This window comes from Leguminivora glycinivorella, chromosome 16 (genome assembly GCF_023078275.1).
Source record: "Leguminivora glycinivorella isolate SPB_JAAS2020 chromosome 16, LegGlyc_1.1, whole genome shotgun sequence".
NCBI classification, from domain to species: domain Eukaryota; kingdom Metazoa; phylum Arthropoda; class Insecta; order Lepidoptera; family Tortricidae; genus Leguminivora; species Leguminivora glycinivorella.
The window spans coordinates 11525300-11544816 of record NC_062986.1 but is presented as its reverse complement, the minus strand read 5'-3'; the positions used below and the strand labels follow the sequence as shown (position 1 = coordinate 11544816).

Below are 19517 nucleotides of genomic sequence, written 5' to 3'. Positions count from 1 at the left end.
CAGTTCCAGTTTTATCCCCTCACCACCGGGCGGTGGCGCCTACGGGCGCCGTTTGCCTCATTGGTTCTCAAATTATAACCAAAACAAAGTTGCAATAAGTGTACAATTTACTAAAAAGGTTGCAATAATTGTTTTAATTATGTACATTTTAAATAAAAACAGGGACATATCAGTATACATTGGAGTGTATAGGTGTTGGATTTTGCAACCTGAATGGTGAAGGTGATAAAATACATTAGTGAGTTAAACCTACCCTCCATGGGTGTAATAAAAGTAAAGTGGTGTATTGCAACGGAGTACTTTAGCCACTGGCGGCCTAAAAACTATAGGCTTCAAATAAGGTACTTCGCTTAATATGCGTTTTATTGTAAGGTAAAACGCTGCTATTAAGCTTCCTACCGTTATTTGAAGCCTATTTTATTATATTTGAGACCTGTCTGTGACCGCCTGGTGGCCAGCATAACGCCAATGTGATTAATTCCTCATCATTAGTGAAACTGGTGGAAACAACTAGTGCACTTAATAATCTGCGTGTGTGGGTGAATCATTTCAATTCAACCAACTAAGTGGAATCTGCAGTGCTACATGTTACTATTTTTGTGAATACTGTATTTTTAATAAATCAATGTGAATCAAGTTATAAGATTAAATCTTATTTCTAAAAGCGAGTTCATATTTTTATTTCATTTCACCCATCAAATCATAATTTTCGGTATTGTCTGTTTTTATTAATTTCAGGATCCTTTATCATTATGCATCGATCTATTTCGCAAAAAGAAAGTGAAATCTTGTTGAGGCATTACAAGCCACAATGCTATTTGTCTTTATCACAGCAAAGCATATATGTTAGATCTATAGATCTCAGTATAACTAAGGCATAATACTGTTTAGGTTACGTTACAGACACAAAATTATCTTCATGGCTTATTCCTTTGTATTAATATTTATTTGAAAGTTCTTATAGTCTTTATGAGGAATCAAGTGCACTTATACAACATTTTACAAAAACAACGGGATCTCCCTTGAAGATATATAAAATCGACTACAATATTTCCTTACTTTGTTGTTAGCATATAATGGCTAAACAATGTCAAGTGTGTACGTACAAATTTGAACAAAGGTGATCATTGCGTGATGTCACAGTATGTACATGCATTGTATTTCCAGGCCGATTTAAGTTGGCATATACGAACAAAAGACGAATTTCATGTGCCCACCTAAAGGTGAATAATAGTAGTATACAGAGCGCAGCTATTTAGGCAATAAATTATCTTTTAATTTATAAGATTTTCGTTTCAGTCCATTTTTAATATGTACCACCCTATAAGTGGTTTCATTTTGTTGTACATATACGTATTTGCAATTAGTTGGGTTAATATGGTAAGCAGCACTACCTTTGCTAATAAGTTGTAGTATAGCTAGAAAAACACTGGTTTTCACTTATCATTGTAATATATAAGTACCAACTATATCTGCTGGATACCCATTATGGTAAGATAAATAAATAACTTGGACTGTAGGCCTAACTGAAGTTTTAGTTATATTTGAAACAAGACTAAAAATAGTTCCAAAATAGATTTTAGCATTGATTTGGCCCCATAAATTAGTTATGTCACAGGCGCATAGCTCTAATATTAGTACATTTTATGTATTTTAGACGAGTAGCCAAGCAAGACACTAAATAATTCATAACATATTTTTGTCAAAAACAAGGGAAGAATGTAGGCAGACTCGGCGATCAGTTCTTGTTGAACATTGGTAATATTCTTGCAGCAATAACCTTCGCGGTTATTTGCCTGAATGAAGCTCCCAGAATAATTAGTGTTTGATACTAAAAATCTTAAAGAGCCGTCTTTTAGCGTTAGGAGCAGATTCAAGCTAATGAAGAGGTACATGTTGTATGTACATTCTTCTAACGTCACATTTAGGATTACGGTGCATCCCTTTTCTCGAAAAGAACTTTGGCCTCCTTCTTACCCAGAGAGCGGGTTTCTGTGGGATGTTAGACAAGTTGTCTAGGAAATCTAGAAGGTTCTTGATTTGGAATCGATATCAATCATTTGATTTAAAAGCCTTGTATAGCATGGCTTATTGTCGTTCGGACAGGTACCGTACAGATAAATTTTATTTATCTCTGATCATATCATACCCTATGTGGGTCATAGGTATTTACATACGGTAAACATCCAAATTGTTCTTATATATATTATACGTGGAAGGTTAAAGAATTCCAACGTTATATTCACATACAGCGGGGTACAACCTTATATATTATTATGTCCACAGAAGGAAGTGAAGTGTCTAACTCATAGGAAATTAATAAAGGGTTAAAGATCTGAGTCTTTGATGACGTGAATTTGATAGTCAACACAAATTGTCAGGTTTTTGCAAGCCAATTACTCAGTTCCAGTATAGATTACCACAATCTTAGATATAGGAACAATTTGGTTATTTACCACTTTTACCAGGCAAGCTGGATTACGAAGATTACACCCACTAATCCAACCTTTATTTAATAAGGAACTAGGCTCATCCCGTTCCACGTGACTTGTATTCAAAGTCATTGATTTGGTGCTGGCACAGAATATATAAAAAGTACAAGTACAGAAGGCTCACTGTCAACAACCTGTCAATGGACTGCATACGACATTGAGTTCTATTGCGCAGCGACAAGGTCGTCAAACTTTATGAGCCGCGAACTCGCGGCCGCCGGAATGTATGGAAGAAATGCGGAGTGAGCCGCCCCTGGTGCTGGTTTCAGCGCTAGTGCGAGCTTCACGCTGCTAGCGGAGCCGGCAATACATATGTGGTTGAAAAGAGCCATTGACCGGTAAGTTCGCTTAGCTAGTCGCTGGCGGCTGAATAGGTTAGGTTAGGTTAGATATTTCATGAATATGATGATTTGTATTTGAAATGTATATTTACTTAATAGCATGCGTTTTCGTGGTAGTAGCCCGATACGCAATAATACACAGTATATGACTTGTGGTTGCTTTGCGGAAGCATATATTTATGTTATTGTAATATGGCCAGACGCTTAATTAACCACTTTGCGGGTCTTCCCTACGCAGGGGCTATGCTAATATTCTGTCATTCCAATTTAAGTATATGTACTGCCGAAGCAAATACTACTTGCATTATCAAAGCACTTGTTTAGCGATATGTAACAGGCTAATACATATGTTTTATCATATCTTGCTTACCTACTTAAACCCTGCAAAACCAGTTTAAGAATGCTGTTTACATTAATTTAAGAATATCCGGTTCCTGATAGTTCTAGCAGAGAGCTGAGTTGTAAGTTTAACACGCCCTGCGGAGGCTATAGCCGTGACGGCCAAAATCTCTTCAGAGATTATGTTTCGTTGGCTGAATATTCACAATATATTCATAACATTCACACGCCTTACGCAGGCAAATTATGAATATTATGGAATGGCAGATAAAATTTTATAAAAAGGCAAGTTCTATGATCACGCTACATAAGCTACATTGCGCAGGCCAGGACGGGCTTGCTATATTATTGGTAATTCATTACACTAGATAGATAGTCTCATAGGCTCCTTTCTTTTATTTCGTCTGCTAGTGTAGCAGTCAAATAACAAAAAAAATAACAAACAAAGGCCTTGCGCAGGCTTGTTATTTGTTGGGTAAGTAGAAATACTTACACGTCTTGCGCAGACGGAAGTACGAGTAATTAAGATTAGATACATAGGCTTGGCGGAAACATTCCTATTTACACGGATTTCGCGCTAACATTTGCCCAGCCTCGCAAATGGTCTCAATGGATATCCCAAGCAACAATGTTATTATAATGATGTCTCTTTACGCCTTGCGCAAGCGGAAATTATTAGAGTAGGTATTCGAATAAAAAACAAATTTCGGGTCTTTTCTTTGTAACGCCAAATCTAGGATATGAGCTGATACAAATACTGCATAGTCAACACATCTGCTTGCGCAGCAGAATAATAATAAATTTATTGCACAACAACTTGTTTACTTAAATCAGCAGACAGCTACTTACTATTTATTTATAAATCCTATTTGGATAGAAGCAAAAGATCAATAGTGACTCTCCTGTATGTGGTAATTTACAACAGAGTAGGTACCTACTTTAAATAATAATGGTTATTCTGGTAAATCTCAGACCTCACACTATAGACATAGGGTGAAATAGCCATTTTTTAGACATAGAAAAGCATGTATATCACATTACAATTTTATATCACATACGGGGGTTTCACTCAAAATCTTTTACTTTAGCTAGAGTAGCAAACTTCCAGTAAGTCTATTATTATTATTAGTACCGGAATTTTATTCAACGCTTACACTTAGAACGATACTGTGCATCAATAGTAGGCACTCTTTAATTAAGAATGAAGAAAATAACATAATAGACCGGACCCCAATAGGGAATCCAATATGACACTAGAACCTTTACAAGTTGATACAACAAGGTTTTAAACGTGTCCTAGGTTTTATCTACTTAATCGTTAATGAATTGCATCTTAACTTCTTGCGAGACTATCAAAATTTTGAAAGCAATCACTGTTACACGCCATAGCCTGCATAGTAATAATACTGGGGATATGCACGGAAAATATCAGGTCATAAAAATTTAAGCGTCCCTCACAAAATAGTAATCAAGTATCCTAATAGGATGCACTTTATCCTTGCGCAGGCTTGTGCAAAAAGTTTAATTACTTAGCAACCGTTAAGAACGTAAACTTTGCATCAAACAGACATTTCTGCAAAATATGCTTATTCAGGAATGAGACCGCGACCATTTAACAACTTATAAATTATGACGACAAAGATTTCTTTTTATAACTAACGAACAATTTATGAAATCGTGATCCGTGCTTATGGCGAACCGATTCACTGTAAATAAAGTAAAACAAATGCTCGTCGCTTACTTACCGCGACGCCTTCGCTGCGCTCGAAATGTCAGCTTATCTAAAAATATTGCGACGGACAAGGAATGTCCGTCACGTTTTATTATTTATAATCGAACGGTAAAACCGTTAAAATATGAAATATTTTGTAAAATATTACATATTTTTTACTTACAAAAAATTCTAAGAATCTCAGAAATTCTAAGAATTTTTTGTAGTGAACCGTACGCTCCGAAGAACAGAACGCCAATGAGGCAAACGGCGCCCGTAGGCGCCACCGCCCGGTGGTGAGGGGATAAAACTGGAAGGGTAAAACTGGTGGTGGGGATAATGGCGACTACTGTCAGCTAATATGTGAACCGCTACGTCATCTGTTAACAGGATTGCTCTCTCAAATATAATAAAATAGGCTTCAAATAACGGTAGGAAGCTTAATAATCACCATTAACTGAAACCTAACGACCCCACACTAAAGCATACGTACACCCAATAAGAAAAGTTTATACAGTAGAAAAGCAGTTTGCGGCAGGAGTTGAGGTAGTTCCGCTCTTTAACGAAGCGTTTCCGCTGCGTTGCCGACCGTATTGCAGTTTTATTGTTGTTTTATAGCGATTTTATTCATATTCGTTATTACTACCGCAGTTAATAATGATGTTAGAACAATGTGGTGCTCAAACGGGACCAATGGACGTGAATTACGACTGTTCTAACTAATTTGTTTCTGTTTGCGCTCGGTGCCATATTGGATGCAAGATGTATGTATTGTTGTTTCTGTTTGGTCTGTACAATAAATAATAAATCTTGCAAATATACTCTGTCAAACAAGTCTGTCAGTAAATAAGAACTAAGAAAACTCTAGGTATCCTTTTCTCTAGCACCCTAAAGAAAAGGATGCATATAGTTTTCTTTGTTCTTATTTACCGACAGACTTGTTTGACAGAGTATATTACTGTATCTTAAAAAAAATTAGGTAACTTTCCATTCATGTAATTTCTTTAATATGGGTATATTTGGTTTAGCCTTGTAGTTAATTTACTAATTTAAAAATTTTATGTATTTGTTATGACTATATGAATATGCATTTAATTATACATCATTAAATTCGTTCTGAAACATTCATATCCTATTTGGTTAGGGACATTGAACAATTATTAAAATCAACATATAAATAACAAGGCTCAAGGCAAGTACAAAGACTAGAATATAAATATGACCTAACTCTAGGAACCTAGTTGCAGGTCTTTTAAATCGACACGCGATCAACTCATTGCGCTACAACATTTCAAACATCTTTATTGTACCAAAATGTCTGTTTTAATGGTGACGGCATTGCACAGCTATATTTAACAAAGCCAAGCGAAACGCCAACTGCTAAAATACAGCGCCAATTCCAGGTCAACCTGAAAATTATGGCGTTTGTTAGCCTTTAATTTTTGCAAAATTATTTTAGTCAGCTACAATTTTCCACACGCTATGGCGTGACTGTATAGAGAAGTGTTAGTTAATAATATTAATTAATGTTATCAGCGCAATGTACTTACGGAGTAATTAGCGTGGCTTACGTATAATGAATTGATTTGAGCTACGAAATTGTAATTTAAACGTCAACTGTGTTACACGTGATATAAGGTTGTAAAATTTGTGTACGTCGACTTTTGCTTGCTACCTTGTATCTGATAATTAATTAAAATACGGTTGTACTCACGTTATATCTGTACCTACCTTGTATCTGTGTCAATACGAAATATCGATATGTTATGGTGTGAATAAGGTTAACAAGCATATTGTATAAAGAGCCTATACGAGTATATTGTCATGCTCATACGAGGGATGCATGAAAGAAGTTCATTTGCAATTGTTTATTTTAAATAGTACAAAAAACATAGTTACCCACATATATAAAGCGATACTTCTATAAGTATATAGTATACTTAAATAAAACATGTTCACGGTCACAAAACATACACAAAAATATAATAAAATTATGCTAAAACTATTAAGATATCATTCACGAAAAAAAACAGGATAGAGTAGAATAGGTAGATTTATTTAACACCACTTCAAACTACATACAAAAGAAGGCATGCAGACACACAAAATATGTATTCTAGATAGTAATAATTATGGTAAATTTTATTACGTGAACTAAACCTAAGTAATTAAGCTTCACAATTTCAAAGCAATGTTTATGTCCGTAATTATAACATACAATTTTAAAAATATAAACAAGCTTACCAAAACTCAGTTACATCATGATCGCCAAGCCACATTAAACGTACCTGCAATAAAAAACATCCGTTAGAAATCGAATTAAAAACGTTCAAACCGCTAGAGTATTTCACTATCCGCTCAGCCCCTTAAGCCGAAAGCCTCAAAGTTATTACCACATAAATAGCTTCATCCGGAATCAATGCATAATACATAAAGCAATCCCACATTAGGCGTCAAATTAATCGGAGAAAGACAGAATACGTAATACTGGCGTCTGGGCACGAAACTAGTACTCGAGAGGATAGACTATTGACATTATGCAGCCGACGAGACCACTAGAGGCCTTCTTTGTCAGCTAGACTGCACGTCGGAGGAATTTTAGTGTATTAGGCCGCGTTTACAGTCGATCGTCTGTCGCCTTTGATGGTTGAGGGCCGTGAGAAAAACATCGTGGCATACTGCCGATGGTGTATTTGTGACGTGGGTATTTTAGACCAGCATTTCCATAGCAGTGGAACACTACAACGGGCTGATTAAAAAAAACTCCTACTGAGCCAAGTCATATAAAATGGTTGCATTTGTGAAATCGATAAACAGAGAAAAGTTAGCACAATGCAAATGATTAATAACAAATTTAAAATGCAGTGTTTTCAAGAGTACTACGGGAGATTAAAAAACTTGTGGAATACAAAATATTTCCACTCATTTCAGCTTTTATAACTCATAGGTACTATTTATCAAAGCTACACGCTTCAAAGTTAAATGTAAGTACATTCTAATAAATAAAGCGCAATGGACCATTCCTTACAATGAACTTCAGAAACCTCAAATATCTTACATCTTTTATCGCCGTAAAATGTTTTAGCAAAAACGACTTTGCTTAGTTTGAAATGTAACCGCAGGTAACTTGATAAATAATTCCAGGGATTACAGTGAAAAAGCAAAACAAGTTGGTGGAAAAAGCCGAATAAATCTTATACATTTGTAAAGGTTTTAGTACGAGTAGTATCGATGATTGGGAGTCGTCGAACTAGATGTAAAAGGGCAGACCCACTTTAACTTTCGAAAGACAGGGTAGGTCAAAATAAAACTTATCAAAGTCAATTAATGTGATAACTATAACTTGACTTTTAATAGGTTTATTAATATACTTTTTGTACCTTTTTCACGCATTCTGAAGTATCTGTGCAATAGCTATCAGAAACACATAATCCGTTTGATTGCTTCTCTCCTAGTTGATTTCGGTTACATACAGTTACAGATGTAGTGCGAAAAGATTTGGTTTCGTACTGTTACGGAAACGTACGAACGTGTCATGCTATTTCAGTCAGTCTCAGTATAAGACGTAGTGACACTGTCTGAACTAGCATGACAAATACGAAAGTTTCCATGAAAATGCGTAAAATCTGTATACAGTTATATTTTCAAAATAAATACACCTATGAGGCACATATTAAGATTATAATATTAAGACACCCCTTGAGTTGCAAGCGTCCATAGGCTACGGTGACCGCTTTCCATCAGGCGGACCGTATGCTTATTTGCCACCGACGTAGTATTAAAAAAGCCAATGAGTATTAAGCTTCTTAGGGCCACTTGCACCATCAAAAATGGAGGGTTAACCCGAGGGTTAACCCACCATTTTATATGGAATTTGACAGATGACAGCCCACTAACCCTGAGTTAAGTGGTTGCTGCAAGTGGGCCTTGTAAGCGTATAAACAAACTTGAAATATTACACACACACACGTTGGTCATAAAACACAATTGTTTCATTCCCTTTTCAACATTTTTGAAAAATAATTGTTATTTCGGTAACCCTGCCAAACTTATATTTCGTACGCCAAGTGGACTCACCCTTACTCTCATACAATTCTATTACCTAGGCGTACTCATACACCATGTTTACCTATTTCGTACCTCTAATGGGTTATGCGGATTGTACCTCCGGCATTGTAAATCCGATGTCAAAGCAAACATTGTATTTGAATACATGTTAACTACATTAAATTCAATTCAATTCATTTATTTTGCCTGAACATACACAGTTGTCATGGGTACATGTCATTGGGGTGTTATAGATACATATTGTAGCTATTAATGGGTACATGCATGTATGGTCTACCACAATATGGCATGCAAAATCTTATACTAACTTAATACCTAAAATAATACTAATGAAATCAAAATGTCATGTTCTGAAAATATTCATTCAAATTATAAAATGGTCTAATTAATAAAAATGATTTTAATTTTTTTGAAAAGTCAATAATATTGTCACATAGTCTTATGTCCTCATTTAATGAATTATAAATCTTAATCCCAATATATTCTAGACTATTTTTATAATGTGAATAATTTTTCGATTCTGGTAGCTGTATATCAAATTTATGTCTTAGTCTAGGCTGTCTGGTTTTAAATTTACATGAAAACCGAGTTTTATTTTTGTAAACAAAAATACAAACTAAATATATATAAAGTGATATGATTGTCAGTATCCCATGTTTTACAAATAGAGGACGGCAATGCTCGAGCGGTCTTGCCTGGTCAACATATCTAACAGCCTTTTTTTGTAAAATGAGAATAGGCTTCACATGGGCACTGTTACCCCATACCTCAATGCCATATTTCATTACACTTTCGAAATATGCAAAGTAAACTGTTTTAAGTGCAGACGAGTTTAACATTTTAGACAAGCTCTTTAATGTGTAACAAGCGGAAGCTAATTTTTTTCTTAAAAGTTCTATATGACTGGACCAGCGCAGCTGCGTGTCTAAGTGTATTCCTAGGAATTTTACATCATCGGCTTTTACTACCGGTAGGGGTAGATCATAGGGCTTACTATTTGTATGTCTCAGAAAAGGAAAATATACCGTTTTGTCTACATTAATTTTAAGGCCGTTGCATTGAAACCAGTAGCATAATTCCTCCCATGCTTTTCCTATTTGTGATTTAAGTACATCAATGTCTTCGTGACCTACTATTATACTTGTATCATCTGCATAAAGATAAGCGGTGCCATGAGTTATATTAATTTGCAAATCATTGACAAAAATAATGAACAGTAAGGGTCCCAGCACAGACCCTTGAGGAACTCCACAGTCAATTGCTTTGTTGGTAGAACTTATATAACTAATACAACCAGAATGATCTACATTAACTAATTGAACAAATTGGGTTCTGTCCGTCAGGTAAGATGTAAGCAGTCTTAGTGTAGGTCCACGGATTCCATAGTATTGCAACTTATCAATTAATATTTTATGGTTTACACAGTCAAAAGCTTTACTTAGGTCGCAAAATATACCTGCAAATTTATAATTTTGATTAAGATTGCCCATAACTTCTAGGACTAATTCATTTATAGCTGCTACAGTATTTCTGTTCTGTCTAAAACCAAACTGTTGGGAACAGAAGTAATTACATTTTTCAAAGTGATTAATAATTCTACTTGCAATTGCCTTTTCAAAGATTTTGGAAAGGACAGTTAACAAAGAAATGGGTCGATAGTTCGATACCTCTTCCTTACTGTCCTTTTTATGCTGCAAAGGGATTACTTTTGCTGTTTTAAATTGGCTGGGAAAAATTCCGTCACAAATACACTTATTAAAGATGTCGCACAACGGTGCGCAAATACTTTCAATATTGGATTTTATCAACATGGTACTTATATCATCGGGACCGCATGAGCTTGTGTTTTTTAGTAACATGACAATTTTTATTATTTCAAGTTCATCAATAGGTGCCATGAATATGGATTTGGCGTTATTTATGTGACAGTTACGTAACAGATTCATATATTTACTATAATCTGCATTGATATCAGAAACCTTACCAGCGCTAACAAAATATTCATTAAACATGTTGCTTACTCGTGTAGGATCACTGATTACCTCATTTTTAACCCGGAGTTTGATCGTATTTTTATTAGAATTTGACTTTTTGCCAGTGTTTTCGTTGACTATCCTCCATATTGCCTTACTTTTAGACTTTGCTCTTTTTATTACCTTTTTGATGTGCACGCTTTTTGCTGTAACAATCAATTTCTTCAAGATACTGTTGTAGGTTTTATATAACTGCCTACATGTGTGTCATATTAACTGGAATGAAAGTTGTTTTGATCAGTATTGAAGATCGGATAGGCTTCTCGAAAAGAAAATTAATGTCTGCGTGTGATATTGCTCTAATGGTTTATTCAGGCGACTCTTAAACATGTTTGCCAATTTTATTTCAAATATAATGATTTGGATATTTTTTTATGTAAAGATACCCTATATTTATAATGACATGTAAATGTGAAAGGAACTAAAAAATAAGAATTATTTTGATCTGTTAAGGGTCACTTGCACCACCGAAAATGGAGGGTTAACCCAATTCCATATAAAATATGGAATTTGACAGATGACAGCCCACTAACCCCGAGTTAAATGTTTGGTGCAAGTGGGCCTAAGCGTCTACTATGATTTTTATGCGGTTTAGAATTCATTATTGGATAACGTGAACATCACGGAAAATATGCTTAATTTTTATTCTAGTACGTAACCGTTGGGGAGTGCTGTATACTTGCATGTAATGCTCAACGTGACATTTACACTAACTATTTACTAACATATGCATATAAAGTTCTAGTGTTGTGTAATTTTTTATAAAAGGCATGCTGAAAAGTCCGCATTATTCAAAGCACGGCTAGCGGTCAAACAGTGCAACTCGCTGTCTAGCAATATTACAATGTGAAAACTTAGTCGGCGAGCAAACACAGACAAGGGCCGCTCTCAGTACTCTGCCTGCCGTCGGCGTCTGCTAAGTTTGTTGATAAAATACTAACTGGAATATAAAATAATCATTGATATCCAAACAAATATTGAAATACAAATTTAAAGCACTGTAGGTACCAAAAAAAACTACCTCATCATCCTCCTTGCGTTATCTTGGCATTTGCCAAGGCTCATGGAAGCCTGGGGTTCGCTTTGACAACTAATAAGATTATTTATTGACAACTAATTAAGATAAGATTTGGCGTAGGCACTAGTTTTTACGAAAGCGTCTGCCATCCTGACATCTGACCTTCCAACCCGAAGGGTAAACTAGACCTTATTGGAATTAATCCGGTTTCCTCACGATGTTTTCCTTCACCGAAAAGCGACTGGCAAATATCAAATGACATTTCGCACATAAATTCCGAAAAACTCATTGGTTCGAGCCGGGGTTCGAACCTGCGACCTCCGGAACGAAACTTAGGCACTAGCTTACCACCACTCTCTACCACAGAATATATAATAATACAAGTACAGAAGGCCCACTGCTTTGATGTTCACAAAATGCCGCCTTTTAAATACCTACAAAATTCTAACAAAGAAACGAGCCGCACGTGCGCAGCGTCGGACGATAGGGTTGCCTATGGATTAAAACGAATTAATACTCATATAAAATGTTATACTATTATATTAAAGTCTTAGGTACTTTCTAGGTATGTATACATATATACCTCTATATATCCATACAGTATTTATATATTTTTGTTTAAGTCCCAACATCACAAGCCTAGTTGAACTTTTCCGTGGGACTTAATCAATATTAGATCTGTGTAAGATTGTCCTATTCTATTCATGATGTCTATTTAACTAAACATTATTTGCCATTCACACGCGGACATCACATATGAACCTAAAAAAAAACTCGCGACGTAAAGTAACAATAGAAAGTGCGAACGTGCGTTCCGTGAGAACGCGCGCCACCCCTGATTAGGCCGCGAACTCGCGGCCGCCAGCATGTACTTGTAGCGCGGCGATAGAATCGCGGAGTGAGCCGCCCCTGTCTCTACTACCTATAACTGCCATATTCGAACAATGGTTTTAAGATCTGAGTAAGATGTCAAGACTGACATATCCGATTAATATCGTACTTAGATCGAATATTTGACGTACCTAACTTATCTTGATAATTTTTAATATTTATTAGAAGGTAGTAAATCATTATTAAGAGAGCAATTTAATAGAACCAGTCAGTGACCTATAATATAATAGGTACAATGAGATTACATTTTGAGTATTATTAAGTCGCGCCGGCATCACTGTCATTTCAGTAATGGAAGAAGAAAAAATATCTTCAACTTAATTACAATAAAAAAGAAAAGAGCGAGAAATTTCATGAGTATTAATTTCGCTAGAAAAATATTTGCTGTATTAACGTTATACAGTGTGTTGCCACTATGCAAGCATTTATACTTAAAACTGGTAATAATATGAACCATTAGTAATAGTTTTCATATATCAGCAAATCATAATTATTTAAATTAACTGCAAAATTAATTTTCCGACATCCGCCCATTCAGTGTACTGCGTGCGATTCGTACCTAATTGTCATTATTCACATCGCTAATATACTTATGAGCTTTCATTGCCCTTACTTTACAAGTGACTGTGCTGTACAGTGCACATACATTGCTGGCAATAAAATTGTTGCTAGAAAGTTTATAAAGGCAATATTTAAAATTATTAAATACATTAAGGGTCACTTTTCAGGGGAATTTGACAGTTGACAGCCCACTAACCTTGAGTTCGTTAAGCGGGTGGTGCAAGAAGCCCTAAGGGTGTGGTTATGTTAAATAAGTAACTCTGCTGGATTACGCTTTTTAGGGTTCCGTAGTCAACTAGGAACCCTTATAGTTTCGCCATGTCTGTCTGTCCGTCCGTCCGTCCGTCCGTCCGTCCGCGGATAATCTCAGTAACCGTAAGCACTAGAAAGCTGAAATTTGGTACCAATATGTATATCAATCACGCCAACAAAGTGCAAAAATAAAAAATGGACAAAAATGTTTTATTAGGGTACCCCCCCCTACATGTAAAATGGGGGCTGATTTTTTTTTTCATTCCAACCCCAACGTGTGATATATTGTTAGATAGGTATTTAAAAATGAAGAAGGGTTTACTAAGATCGTGTTTTGATAATATTAATATTTTCGGAAATAATCGCTCCTAAAGGAAAAAAAGTGCGTCCCCCCCCTCTAACTTTTGAACCATATATTTAAAAAATATGAAAAAAATCACAAAAGTAGAACTTTATAAAGACTTTCTAGGAAAATTGTTTTGAACTTGATAGGTTCAGTAGTTTTTGAGTAAATTACGGAAAACTACGGAACCCTACACTGAGCGTGGCCCGACACGCTCTTGGCCGGTTTTTTTATCACACTTGTTGGTATTTAACACACTGTATGTATTCGTATTACAATATATTTTTGTTTCACTTTTAGGTTAATTGTAACACGAAATGTAAAAGCTTTTAGGTGCGAATTAAAATTGTTTGTACAAGCTGGGAGCAGTTTAAAGCAATTTAAGCCTGTGTTTTACAGAAACGCTTTGTCAAAATATTGTCTTCTGTGCGTTTAACGTTTTTACATTACGCAAAAATGCGATGCTGTATAATTTTTAAGTAAAATGCCAGACGTTTAAAGAGATTACATGTTCCTATATCGTGGATACTTGTGCGTGGTATCTTTGGCAAATTGATCGCAGATACAAAGGAGTTCTTTCACGAGACCTTTTCCCGCCGCCCCTGTCAACCCTGAGACACAATGCCGAGCCCAACGCTTACAAGGCCCTTTCAATTGTTCGTCCTCTGACGTGTTTGAAGACCTAACAAATGGCAGCTATCACCGATTTCGCTCAGAAAGTAAAGAAATAAAAAGAGTTTACCAAAGTTTAATTTCCGCTCCATTGCGGACTGTAAGGATTTGGGGAATACTTTTTATATGTAAAGGGAAACTTTTTAATTGAGTCTGGAAAGATGAAGACCTGTCGGTTTTATTGGATGCGGGTAGTTGTGTGGCTTGGTTCAATGGTGCGGTTTCCAATACATAATTTTTTGATAAATTGATTGATAATAACTTATTTGTAACAAATATTGAAAGCATTTTTAAATTAATTTTCTAGCACATACTAGAATCCAATCTAAACTGATTCTTCTTCTAATGAATATAAATAAATATTAAATATATATTATAGGACATTCTTACACAGATTGACTGAGTCCCACGGTAAGCTCAAGAAGGCTTGTGTTGTGGGTAATTAGACAACGATATATATAATATACAAATACTTATATACATAGAAAACCTCCATGACTCGGCAAAAAATATCTGTGCTCATCACACAAATAAATGCCCTTACCGGGATTCGAACCCGGGACCGCGGCTTAGCAGGCAGGGTCACTACCCGCTAGGCCAGACCGGTCGTCTAAATCGACAATGAATGCAAACTACAAAAAAGTTTAATTTTATCTCATAAGTGCAAGTTATAACGCTCTAAAATAGCGGCTTATATAACTATAACTTTGATCAGCTCCATTCCTTAAGACAAAGAAGTGCTAATAGAGGGGGTGGTGGGGGGTAAGGCTAGCTTTATGCCTTCGGACTTTTACTGAAGCATATGCACAGGAGTTAATCCCATTTACTATGGGAAATCAACCGTGACTTTTAGTCACATGTGACTAGTCTTAGTCTACCGATTAGGATTAGGTGACGTATCGTCTGGCTTTATTTTGCTTCGTTATCACTAAGAAAGCTCGTTTTGTTTGTATTTATTTAGTCCTAATAGTTAAATTAAGTATACTCATAATGGCCTATTAGTTTGCAATTTCGCATTGCAGTTGTTGACAGAAAAAATATTTTATGTATCTACACATGTTTCCACAATTAAATATATGAGCTTCATCGTAAATGTTGCATATTCTCTGCATTCTATTCTATTCGATGTGGATTCGAAGCAAATGCCAAGTAAGTGTTAATTATAATAATTGATTGACTCTCCGACTAGTCACAAGTATAGTCAACCAATTGGAACCCTAGGCCACTGGTAGGACTACGTCATACTGACGTTATAAATCAGATTGTAAGAAATCTCTTACTGCTTGTCATTTTGACATGGTTGTAGAGTGACCTAGGGTTCCAACTGGTTGACTGTACCCAAACCAAGTAGATATAACTAAAATACAGACCACGAATATTTCGCGAACCTAAGAAAACTTGCCTTGAAATTTGTTTGGTAACTAAGATTATTTATTTGAAAAGTTCAAATAGGCGTCCCGAACGTGATTGAATACGTACCTAGGCCATTTAAGTAAGAAATTCCGCAGATCACGTTTGTTGATCTCGGTTCCACCTCGACTGACAATTACGTGTGATCTGAGGCCTTCATATTTACTGACTAACCCCCCTTAAATTCATAAACGTTCACTAAAGTTATCAAGCCGATAAAATAAACTTCGTTTGTCCCTTTCTGACATATTGGTGTGATAGAAAGGGACAAACGAACTGTTTTATGTTATCCTCCTATAATTTCGAGATTTACCGAAACCCTTCATTTTGGGGTTAAAGTTTTGAAACGAGATATTTTGCTTGTGAAACCATATCTTCCAAAGTTTAACTACAGGGGTTTAAAACAAAACAAACTTTGCTTCTTTATCATAAAGTACATTTGTCTCGGCAGAAACTTTACTGGTCTTCTATGTAAATTGTAAAGAGTTTTATATCGCCCATTTTTACTTATTCATCATGCCGTGCTCGTCAGTTGAATATGTACAATAGATAGGCTCTTACACTGGAATTATTGAAATATTTAATTTCATGTCGGCTATTCAATTTCTAAAATTCATTGTATTGTACATAATCACAAACAAACAGTAATATGTAAAGTCGATCTGTTACTTCTTCACGCTTAAATCGCTGAACGGATATATACATGTAGAACGCAAAAGAGATTAAATAATTTAACCTACATCGTATCTTCCTTACTTACATCACCGATATTACTTCTGATAAATCTAGTATCCCATCCTCGTCGCCAATGTTGTATTTTGGGTAGGCTCGAGTGAAACAACTGATGGCTATATAGACACACTGGTTTATTTGCGTAGGAATGTAAGCGGATTGTGCGCGCACACACACATACATAGCAGTTACCAAACTTAAAAGCAGAAGCTTAATATGGCGACATTGTCGAACAAATAGTAGGGTCACGAAGTTTGCATTTCTTCAAAAAGCTTAAGAACTGGAGCGGTTTTCTGACTTAAAAAATCTGTACTTGGAACTATGCATAATATTGCTCGTGCTTATTGGTGCCAACGAAAAGCATGAAAGAGATTTAAAATCAAAATCAGACTATTCAAACTTGAATATCCCAGGATACGGAAAAGTCACGGTTCGGATGCTTTGTGACTGCCTCTTATTCTACTTTATCGGGGCACCTAAATTTCCATTGTTTGATATAGATAAAGAATGCCGTACCATTTGTATTGAAATATTTGTGTACGTAGAACTATATGCATTCTTTAAAATAGTAGAACAGCTATTTATAAACTAATCGTTATCGATCAGGTCCGACTGACTGTACGTGTATTATTTAATGACACAGAACAACAGGCACCACAGTTAAAGGCCCGAGCCAACTCTAACTTACACTGATATCATTATTAGGACATCTAAAGGATGTGATTCGGATATGGGCATTAACCCTTAAATGCATAGTGATGTATATATGCATCATCTATTTTTGACTAATGACAGCATTTCAAAATTCAAATTTGAATAAATCTTCGTCAAGGTCATGCATTTAAGGGTTAATGATCGCGGCGGCCGTTGAAACTAACTTGACTCCATAATATTTAACATAGAAAAGTCCACAAAATGAGGGCAGTACCTGTCGTGCACATAGCGAAAAGGCGCGGCGGGCGAGAAACACGATGACTAAATATATCCTAAAGATGAGTAGGTATATAGTTCCCTTGGGCTTTACTTGGCTGTCATGACACGACACTACCGAGCCCCTAGACAGTATCTGTCGAAATAGAGGAATATTTTTCGAGCGAACAGACACCACTAAAACAGACCGAACTAAGATTCCTTCGTCCCAGTAATGATCGGAACTCCTATAGTGGTCGTACAATTTTTCCCCTGAAGAAGCTCGCACGGCTGACCGGCGGGGTATTACGTGACTCTTTGTCGAACGTCTTATAAATCTCGTTCGGAAGCATTTCGAGCAATTGGAAAAATCAGTGGAGTAATAAATTCCCTGTGGACCGGCCTGACGCAGATCGAATTGAATGATAACGATACAGCGTTTGACGCGCTGAATAAGGCGCTGCGATTTAACTTTTAAAAGAGCTTGGAATTGAAACGATGTTCTGTTAGTAAGAAAAGCAGTGAAATTATTATTCATTTCAAAATAGTGAATAGCCTACTTATTTGAAAATGAATGCTCCATGTAGTAGATTGAGTCTATGCAACGACGAGTTCAACATTGCGGTCGTTTTGCTAAACAAATCTTGCAAAAGAAACCTGAAAACCTATGCTAGGTTTCTGAAAACGGATACAGCATTAAGAAGTACACTTCTCCATATCTTATGGTATGTATTTTTTTTTATATCCAATCGTTTACTGAAGAGTTTCACTATTTTGGTTTAGTTTCATATTTCGTACTCTAGCATGGATAAGAAACCACTGGTCAGCCTCAAAATTCCGATATTTTTAAATTCCAAGCTCAAGAGGCAATTGAAGTTGATCACAACCAGTGGAGGTGGGAGGGGATGGCCGACTCTGCGATCAGTCAATGTCAACTTGCCGATAGCAGACGACGTCTGAGCCCAGAGTTTTATCGGTAACGATATCAATTCGTGTTTATAATCGAAAATTTTCCGTGTAATGGGATTTGAGGAAGGTTGTTTGATGTTCATAAAAATTACGCTCGTGAGTTGTTAACAATGCGATTATTTTCTTTGAGGCGCTAATATAAGTTTTCGGGAAAGCTGCATAAAAATAGTCGAGAAAGAAAGGTTGGAATTCAGATTTCTTATCGGATTGCAATAATCTAAACATCCAAATTATAAACAAATCAATTATTTTTGGAGTCGGGGTCAGCCTGCGTATGGTTGGGTGGGGCAAACAGCAAGTAGCAAGGCGACGAACAGGTCTGGTACCGACTACAAAAATAATTAATTTGTTTATAATTTGGATGTTTAGATTATTGCAATCCGATAAGAAATCTGAATTCGAAGGTTTATTATTTTTGGCATTTTAGTTTCTCCGTGTTTTGTAACACGCTTTTTTTGAAGTCGGTTTTAAGCCTAAAAGGCCCGTACATTTCAGGAGCACGCTTTTTTGTATTGGCTTTATCAGTCCAGTATATATTAAATCGTTCTTGATTAAACGAAATAAATCTAAAATTAAACTAATATAAAACTGAAAACGGCCCCTGTCCTGTCATCCTGTGCATAGTACCAAAGACACTGGCGGCATTTAAGTATGATCAAACCAACAAATATACATACATACATACATACAATCACGCCTGTTTCCCAGAGGGGTAGGCAGAAATCACGGATTTCCATTTACTATATACGATCCTGACAAACCACTTTCGCTTCACA

The 19517-nt window shown here is 35.9% G+C and overlaps 1 protein-coding gene and 1 pseudogene across 1 annotated transcript in view; both read right to left on the bottom strand.

The window, feature by feature from the left end:
- LOC125234426 (semaphorin-1A) overlaps window positions 1–19517 on the bottom strand; it is a 602298-nt gene that overhangs the window by 500415 nt on the left and 82366 nt on the right. The gene's annotated exons all lie outside the window — the stretch shown is intronic.
- Window positions 3032–3129, bottom strand: LOC125235046 (annotated as a pseudogene).